The 7,844-nt window shown below is 37.3% G+C and overlaps 1 long non-coding RNA gene across 1 annotated transcript; it reads right to left on the reverse strand.

Annotated features, from left to right (window-relative positions):
- Nucleotides 1-656: 656 nt before the first annotated feature.
- Nucleotides 657-7,357, reverse strand: LOC131255475 (uncharacterized). The gene is made up of 5 exons (XR_009176071.1): nt 6,727-7,357; nt 6,083-6,160; nt 4,858-4,940; nt 3,977-4,521; nt 657-3,878 (listed from the first exon to the last, which is right to left on the reverse strand). It is a non-coding gene; the product is annotated as an uncharacterized LOC131255475 (long non-coding RNA).
- Between the last annotated feature and the right edge of the window lie 487 nt (nt 7,358-7,844).

The following is a 7,844-nucleotide window of genomic DNA, read 5'->3' on the forward strand; positions in this document are numbered from 1 at the left end:
ACCGGTAAAAACTGTACGAAGCGCCAATAAAAGCTGTAAAAAACACCGGTAAAAGCTATAAGAAACGCTGGTAAAATCTGTCACAAACGTCGGTAAAATCTGTAACAAACGGCAATAAAAGCTGTAACAAGTGCTGGTAAAAGATGGAAAAAGCACCGGTAAAAGATGAAAAAAGCGCCAATAAAAGATAGAAAAAGCGCCAATAAAAGATGGAAAAAACGCAGCAATAGGTTGCCACGACACCGAGAAAAGATATGTAGAAACGCCGATAAAGGCCTATCGAAAAGTCGTTTAGACTTATCAACGCATCGGTAAAAGCATTTTTGACCGCCGCAATAAGGTTGTCAAAACACCGGGAAAGATATGCACAAATGCCGGAAAAGGCATGCCGAAGTGTTATTTAGACATATCAAAGCACCGGCATACATCGGTGCAAATCTACGAAGCCATCAGTAAAAGGCTCCCGACAAGCCAAGCATAATTCAAATGTCATGAAACGCCGACATATGCCATGGAAAACCTTTAAATATGCACAAGTAAAAACTACTGACTACTTGTAAAAGTGCTAACCGCGAGTTATTTTTTTCTTAATCCATTTGATTGTTTATATTTAATTGAAACCTATATTATTTCTAAATATTTAGAACCTAAAAAATGTTGCACAACACAATTAAAAATGAATACTAAATAATTGTATTACTTTACAATGAAAAACATATAATATTTACAATAATGTATTGAAAATGTTCTGAATACATATAAAAGAAATCCCTCCATCTAGCCATATATCATCTGTCTAGGCCGGCAACCTGGAAGACAAAATAATAAAAATAAATTAATTACATTTCAACCATTTCATTTGATTTAGATAGCATATCCTATGACAATCAACACCCCAATAAGATCGCATTCCTGCCCATAAAAGTCAATGAAAGGAGGGGCCCATTCACTATAAGCAACACGGTCAAATTCCAATCCAAAACTTACATGAGGCATATCCGGTGACTTTCAATGGTCAATCCGATCTATGGTAGGGATTATTCATGGGAAGATGAAGCTGCAACAGCCTAAAACAAACAAATAAATGGAAAAAAAAAAAAATAGAAAAAAAAAAAAAAAAGCTGCAACCTATCAAAATAAGAAATTATAATAATGATGTCTCTTACCATTGCTGCCTTGATAAATCAACTCATCTAAGCCACTGCCTATTTTTACACCACTCATGCACTCTTTGTCCTTCATATACCACCATCAAAACAAAACCGTTATAATAAAAGGAAAAAAAAATCAACACGTCCAGCCAGGTGTTGGAAAATGTGACAATAAAAGCCTTTATCTTTATTAGAGAAAATCACATTAGATAATCCTCATTGCCTACAAACCTGGTTTTCCATTTTGAAATGGTTTGGAGGAGATCCATCCTAGCCGAGCAGCAATCTGGGATTTGATCTCACCCCATTCTCATGATCGAGTTGATCCATTGCCTGAATCATGTCTTCACGGATGATTTCCGCGACTATTTATTGAAGCCTGTTTTGTATCTATAAATACGGAGTTAAATCATGCAATTAGCTTACAAAGTCAAGAAATAGAAAAACAAAGTATACAAAGTACTCCACGAAATACTCCAGCATGTCGAGAGACACGACAATGATTCTTTCACCAGGTTGGGTCAACAATGATTCTTCCACCCATATAATAGCTTACAAAGTATTAAGTATGTGTAAAATTCAGCCCTTCCAACAGGTTAACCCCCACTACACCAAAATTTCTATTTAGGAATGGTTGAGATATGAATCAGATCAACAACATTCTCATCCACCATTATATTAGATGAAGGTCTATGAAATTTTCTAAGTTATTAGTCTCTCCTTTTTCCTAATAGAAGTTACTCTTCCTCTTTCCTTCAAATAGAGCTGAATTCAGATGATGTTCGCCTCACAGAAGAAATAATAGTAGTACCTTGTGAACAAGGTTTTAAAACTCAATTTTAGAGTTCAACTCATGGAAAACCATCATAAGTCATCGTGATTTGGCCAAAACCAATGAGTTTCACAGTGACTCACTAGGAGCCTATATATGTTTCAAAGAAATGCCCCGGACAAGTAGACTTTATCTGGATGAGTTTTTGACCTTGTTTGTCATGAATTGAAGAAAATTTAGTTGCCACAATATATAGTAGCAACCTGACCCTCGAAGGACTAAGAGCTATTTTAGTTCCCCGCCTGATAGAGAGACTAAACTCAATTTTGTTGCTTCCAACAAGTACGTGTTGATTTTTAAATGGTGAGTGGTTGTGACTGTTAGTCACAGAAAACATATAGTTAGAATGCCTGTCATGCTTTGGAATCTCACAATTAGTAGTGCTTGAAAGTCCGGAAATAGCTTAATTTGTACTTCTTCTGCTCCAGATTCATGTCAGGCTCCAAGTAAATATAACTATTACTCTAGTTGGGCAGCTTTAAGAGTATGGGATCCCACTACTGCTGAAGGTGCTAAAGATCAGTCTAAAGTGTAAATTTAGCCTATTTCACAAGACATGTCGATTGGTATCCCAAGCTAGGATTCAATATCCACTTGAGAAAATTTGAGCCACTCACAAGCATTTTGGATTTGATTGTGGATTTGGGAGAGAATAACAAGGAGGTGAGTTGAAAGAAGTAGACATGACTTCCTTCAATTTAGGATAGAGGGGTCAACCAGATTTACAAAAAAAATACAATTCCACTATAATTAACATAACTTCGAATCTAATCAAAGAAGATAAAGGTAGAAAAAAAGAATTTAATTCTGAATGAAAAGGGAGCACATGGAGCACATGGATGTATACAGCATACAATGTCTATGATAGAATACCTGTTCTACATGTGTATCTCTAAAGAAACCCAATTCAATTTACCTCAATCACAAATTTAAAATCTGCAAAATACCCATTAGTGGAATTTTGATGTAACAAGCAACTGAATTTGTTATAAAACAACAGAAACCGCATACCTGCAATATTTATAAAAAACAACAATGCCTTTGAAACAATCATTCAAAGTTGGCTAATGTAAAATTCATGCACTTGAAATAAATCACTTAGGGGCGTTTGGACCGTATGTTACTTTGGATAGGCCACGTATGCCACAAATAGCTTATCTTGGTTTCTATTTATTCAGCTGATAAGTATGTTTGGTAACCATATTTATCAACCAAAAGGTAAAAAAGCATGTTTGGTTTCCAACATCATAAGCAATTATCTCTTAAATCTGTTCCCCCTCACATCCACCATCCAATATTTGGGCCCAACCTTTGATGTGGGTCATTCATTGTGCAGGCCCCACCTTTGATGTGGACCGTCCATCATATGGGGATTGCATTCATATATTTTATCAACCCTCTTATTTGCGCTCCCCTGGGTGCAGATTTTGATGGGGATTGCATTCATATAATTTATCCAGTCTGCTGCAGCAAGAACAGAAATTTTGGATGCTATTTAATGTTGAAAAGCAAATCTATAATTCTTATAGTGGTACTCTGAATTTACAACTGGTGCATGATTCTTTATTGCCGTTTAAACTCATGTACTGGGTTATATCTACAGCTACATGAAATCTTTGGCTGTGGTTTTTAGGGCCATGGATGAAGCACTCAGTGACTGATTGCTTGTGTTCTTTTTATCAACAACATATTTCTATTCAAAACCAAAGCAAATAGATAAAACATATATCCATCAAGACATTTTTTCCTTACATATTTCTACATTTTTTCTTTGATGTCTCTGTGAACAATTTTCAATCTTGATTCTTCATGGAGATATGCCAAACCTCAAGCTATCCCGACACATATCTTGTGCCTCGTCGACCAACCCAATTTCAGCTGACATTCTTCTGGGCCTATAGATATCCAAAAACAAAAATCAGACACGTGCATTTTATTCACACACCATACACATCACAACACCAATTACAAATGCTGGTGAAGCAAATCATACCAAACAGCGCACAAGGAAGTTATTTGATACTCCAACAGCACATGATGCCTAATATGCAGGCACATCAACATGAACAAGTTAACTTCACACAACCAGTGCAAGCAGGTCTTGCTGTCTGTGTTCTCTTTAAAGCTGTCCAAGTATCTGGTTGAAAATTATTGATAAAGAATAGAAAAACAGACTGCAGAAAGGAAAGATCGACCAATTCAGAACACAAATATTACTTGACTGATTCATGTGCTGTTTGGATGGATAATTCACGCCTACAGTCCAGATTGAGTAATTACTCCATTCTTGCTATTTTGATATTTGAAATCTCATGATTTGTACCCATTTCATGTCCCTATTAGCCGGTAAAAATAGGCGCCTGGAATAGCGCATTTTCTTGTAACCCTGATCATCAAGAACGCCTTACTAACAATAACAGCTGAGGTGGGATGGGGGCATTTGCCACCATAGAGAATCAACAAGACCATTTGCTCATGAGTATGAGGACAGAGAAACGGTGAGTATTGCCATGTGCTTCAAGAAAGGTTTTGAATTTCCTGTATTCACCACTATCATGAGTTTCAATACTTTTGATTATGCACTCAAAGATATTCTCAATATTCAATTTAAATCTTCAAAAAATACTATATAAATCTACAAACATTATCAATGAAATGTATCTTATAGTGAAACCTTGAATAGATGACAAGGGAGTATGTCTGTTCCCACATATCAGAAAACATTAATTACAAAGGTCAATTGGCCACAAATATGCATATCATAGAAAGAAAGTTTCAAGTCTTTTGCCCATCTGGCAGGAAGAACAAGAGTTCACAAATTTATTGATGGAGATAGCAAGATAAAAGCAAGAAACCACATGATGAACTGTATACATTGTTGGATGATGGGTTGCCTCTAGATGATATAAATTGCCTTTGCTGGAGCTATGTAGATGAAATCTCTTGTATCTCTAGTCCTTCATAAAGAAAGCAGTTGGATTAAACTCAAAGTGAAACAAACACCAATTTATAACTATTGTACCAAACACCAAATAACCATTTTCAGCACAACTGTAATCATTATAAAATAGACACACCGAGCCAACACCATCCACATTGTATTATGATGTGAATCAAATGGACTTAAAGAGAACACCCCAAACTTGGTATTTCCCCGGCTTCATCAAATCCAATTCTATTAAATGAACACACTTGAGACTGTCCATCTATTTGGACCCATCAAAAAAAATTTGTTAGACAAACCAAGCCTAAATTTCCTCTCTTCTCCAAAATGTAGGCCATGAACCCTTTTTCTTCCACCATTGGTTTGGAATCTGCCATTTAAGTATTTCTAACCGTTCAGTCCAGATTCGTTGCTTGCCACAAATAATAGTTTTCTGTTTGTTGCAATGTAATTGGGTCACGTCATAGCAGACTGCATTTAATGCAGCAGTGCTGACAATGTCAGGGATGATCTGGACCAATCACAATGCAGGAATACAGGAAATGCTTGCATGTGATAAGCAAAGGATCTGGATTCATCAACCATAATAAAAAATGAAATATCATCCGACTTGTTACCACGATGAGGATTTTGATAGGGTACAGTGGACCCCTACCACATGTACCATATAAGGGTGTTCCACCTCTAGATTGCATCTTAGATGATGATATGAACTGATCAAGTTCTGAAGTTCTGCTACAAGGGCCATTTAAAGAAAATTTGCTTTGGATGATTGTGAATGAAGAGAAAAATGAGATATTGAAAAGTAAAATTTTTAACGAGTCATATTCAATTTAAAATTCAAAGGTTAGATGATCAATGATGCATGAGCACAAGAAAGTAACATAGGTGTATATAGTAGTAGTAAGAATATGAACAGTTCAAATCAATCTAAAAAAGTATCATGACCATTGCCACTACCTATAAAAATACACCCATCAAAACTATTTCTATTAGTTTTATTATATGACTAAAAGCAAAACAGATGGGGGCACTTAACAAATCAGTGAGTGTATACAAAAATGGTGATTTTGTACATGAGGTGAATGTTTTGTAGATAAAAAAGTTGTGGAAGGAGCATATGAGCAACAATTGAAAAAGAAAAAGTAAAAATACCTTCTTTTTCTTCTTCGGTGGTAGATGGAACTTCAGAGAGGATGGGACCACTATGTGTGTGTGAAATTAGCAAACCTCCTGACCACAGGACGTAGCATATGTCATCTTATTACAAGATTTGAGAATTTTAAAAAAAAATTTAAAAATTTAAAAATTAAAAATTGTAAGGGATTCATGAGAATGGATAATTTGTGGCACACATGTGAGAGAGATTTACGCCATTCATTAGGTGAGGCATCCCATTAGAGGTCATCGACCCCAAAATGTTGGTGTCGTCCCCTGCTCATGTCGCTCACCCATGTATGAGAAAAAATGGGCAGTGCTCTATGGGACTCGTGATGATGTATGTGTCCATTTTGCCTGCTTATTTTAGGCCACCTAACTCTAAAAGGGTTGTGATTCAATGAAGGCTCTTGATGTGAAGGTGTGGGACGTGCTAGAATCTAGGTAGACGCCAACATGTGCTCGAGATCTATGGTATTGATCCATATTCTGAAAGAGTATGTGACACAATCGAGAATATTAGTTGAAGCATTTCTTCAAACATGTAGGGGGCCATGGACAGCGGCGGACATGGCTACCGCTGCCATGGCTGCTGCCCAAATTTTTGGCCATCAAAAGAGGAAAATAGAGAGAGAGAATACCTTCGAGCGCCTCGTCCGATTTCTTCTATTCTCTTCAGTACTATTGGAGAGAGATCGATGAAAGGACTGCTTCGAAGAGAACGAGCTAGGAGGCCTCAATCTACAAGCGTGATCCTCAATCCGTTGGAATGATCTTCGGATCAGATGCTGGACATCAATTTTCTTGGCCGTTAACCACTGGCCGTTGATTAGGGTCCTTGATTGCTCACCGTTGATGACCACGTCCGCAGGTTGCCGGCCCTACTCGATTTGCAGCTCTAGATCTGATCTAAGAACCCAAGAATGAGAAGAAAGGAAGAGAAATAAAAGAGAGAATGAGATTTGGAGGTAAGATGGGAGATTGAAAGTTCCAAATCCAAGATGGGAGAAGCGCATGAGGAGAGAGAGAGAGATGAGAAGGGAGAGTGTGGAAAGAGGAACAAATAGAGAGGGAAATGAAAAACCCTTTGCGCTTTTTTTTTTTTTTTTTAAATAGCTAACATTTACCAGCGGCCACATACCAAAATCAGGGGCATTTTTGGACGGCCGCCAGTGATTCTCATCATCACTGGCAATTATAGATGGCCACCGGTAAAAATTGCGCCAACAAAGACGCATTTTCTTGTAGTGGCAAGGGACCATCAAATCAACAGTCAAGAGTATAGAGAATGCTAGTGTATTATATTTATAGTGTGTCCTTTTAGTGTAAGTGCATGTGCACACTTCCCTATTCCCCTGCAGTGTACTATATGCTTTTTCATAATAAAATATTATGTGTTAGGGCATGCAAGCCTAACACATATCATCTCTCCCAAACTTTCCTCCTCCTTCTCTCTCAATATTCTCATCTCTTCTTCACATTATCCTCATCAAATCTTTTTCTACTTGGTATCAAAGCAAGTTCAAGGCATTCCGCATCCAACAGGTTGAGAGGCGACACGTCACCTTGCTGACGTCAGCAGCCGTACGGCTGACGTCAGCGTTGTACGGACGCATGGGCTCTGTTTGAGCTAAAAGTTTAGGGGTTTGATAGATCTTGATTTTAGAAGATTTGTCATGATTTTTTCAGAATTTATTGAACCTCATTTCATGGTATTTTGGGCGAAATAGAGAAATTCGAAAATCGGTTCCAGATTCCG

This window comes from Magnolia sinica, chromosome 9 (assembly GCF_029962835.1).
Source record: "Magnolia sinica isolate HGM2019 chromosome 9, MsV1, whole genome shotgun sequence".
Classification (NCBI taxonomy): Eukaryota; Viridiplantae; Streptophyta; class Magnoliopsida; order Magnoliales; family Magnoliaceae; genus Magnolia; species Magnolia sinica.